Source organism: Octodon degus, unplaced genomic scaffold (assembly GCF_000260255.1).
Source record: "Octodon degus isolate 3935 unplaced genomic scaffold, OctDeg1.0 scaffold00056, whole genome shotgun sequence".
NCBI classification, from domain to species: Eukaryota; Metazoa; Chordata; class Mammalia; order Rodentia; family Octodontidae; genus Octodon; species Octodon degus.
Window position 1 is genome coordinate 4,161,588 of NW_004524632.1, and position 2,277 is coordinate 4,163,864.

Here is a 2,277-nt window from a genome sequence, read left to right on the forward strand (position 1 = left end):
CCTCCTCCTTCTTCTTCTTCTTCTTCTTCTTCTTCTTCTTCTTCTTCTTCTTCTTCTTCTTCTTCTTCTTCTTCTTCTTCTTTTTCCTCTTCCTCCTCTTCCTTCTTCTCCTCCTTCCTCTTGTAGTCTGATCAGTAAGAATCTGTGGCGGGTTAGCTCCAAAACCCCTTTCAGATACCAAAATCTTCACATGCCCAAGCTTCTTATCTAAAATGACATTCTTATAACCTACACATATACTCCCAAATATTTTAAATCCTCTGACCTAATGCAGTTTAACTATGCTACAGAAATCATTCTACTGTATTGCTTAGGAAATAACAAGGAAGAGACTTTACGTATTTTCAAGCAGATGCAATCTTCACAGGCTTAACTACAAGGTATATGTCAGCAACAATGTAATACTTTTCTGATAGTTTCACCCCAGCCTTGGTTCAATCTATCGATAAGTGCAGAGGCCCCTCAGACTTACAGGGCTGAATTTGGAAATCTCAGAGCTAATTTCTATGTGCTCATGGACATAGAACTAAATAGTGTATTTCTCTGCTTACTGTCCAGCTCTCAAAGCTCCTCACTTTCCTTCTGTGCCTCGCAACCCTCATTCAACTGCCACTTTCCTTTGGTTTGCATCTTGCATCATCCTTCTTCTTATTTCGCCCCATTGGCTATATCCCTACTGCATTTTTGCCATGAACTTCACACTGTGGTACTTTATAATAGCGGTAGACACCACACAGCCTCAGGGCCACATCCTTTCTCTCACTTCATCTGAAGAGGAGGAGCGAGCTTCCTGAGTAAATGCCTCACACCAAGCCTGTGAGGTAGTAAGTATTCAGTAAAATTCACCTTTCCACTTCTCACTTGCTTTTTTCACTAGTGAATATCAGGTTTTGACTAATTTTTCTCTTTTTTATTTCAATGGCATTGCCTGTGAATCTACTATACAGTGGGCAGGGTGCTAAAGAGCGGTAATTTAAGTCTCTGTTTTTAAGAAATGTCCACTATAGAATCAGAGAGATAGCTCAGTGGCATAAGCACCTGCCTGGCAAGTGCAAGGTCCTGAGTTCAATCCTCAGTACCACAAAAAAGTCCCCTAAAAATGTCCATTATATTTGAGGAAACAACACAATGTGCATACTAGAATAGAATACTCGCTCATTGCAGGCACGGGGTTTCTGACCTTAGTGGAAGGGATTAGCAGGGAAGGAAATTTATGGGAGGGGTCACCTGACCAGCATAGATAAGTGAGAAGGGCACCAAAGGTCAGAGGAAACAGTGACACCAAGGCATGGTGGTAGAATTACAAGGCCCCCTGGAAGACCAGACATATATTTAGGGACTGGATGGTAAGAAGTATCAAAAACCACTAAGTCCATTTCATAACTGCTATCTTTTTAAACATAAAATCTTTCCTTTTGAAAGTTCCTTAAAGAGATTAAATTTTAATCAACCAACTCAAGAACCATGTTCCATAGGTAGAGACCCTGTACTCAGTTCTTGCTCCATGTTGAATTTCTTAATTTTAATGAGATTTCTTCTACTTAGCAATGATGGCTTAAATAATAAATAATGACCTAGTGGAAAGATTGTGATTTAAAATAGAGGTTATGAAAAGTATAGAATTTGACCAGGGTGAAAAGGAAAGAAGAACAAACCCAAAAGCACAAAAGTAGGCACGAAAAGGTTATGCTGCTGAGGGTGCCAAGATAAAGCTATCTAAAGTCCCTCCATCCATTCCACAAATCATAGTGAAAACTGGTGTTATGATACACATTGGAGAAAATTGATTTGCAATACAGATAGTACAATCCTCTTTGTTCCCATCTACTCATTCATTCGTCCATCTACTCATTCTATAAATAGAGTCAAGGGTCTCCTTTGTGCCATATGTTAGAAAGAAGACGGGAGATATAATTGTGGCATCAAATCAAAGTTCCATGGCTATGGAAGAATATATATCTAAGGGCAGCCTAATCCTGACATTTGCTGTGCACTGAATTCCCCTGTGGACCTCTGATCCACCCCAGTGTCCAGTCCTGGCTCTTCCTTGTCTGCCCAGCTCTTCTCTCATTTATGATCTGAAATTTATGATCTAATTCCTCAGAAGCTGAAGAATTTAGAGATCAGTTTCAAAAGCTAAGGGACATAGCAGTAGGAATCTGATTGACCTAATTGGTTTGGGAAGGAACGCTTCAAAGCAATGCAATCACCTAGATTCGACCATTGGCACAATTTGGGAGATGATGTCACTGTACAATAAATGCTTGCAAATTTTCC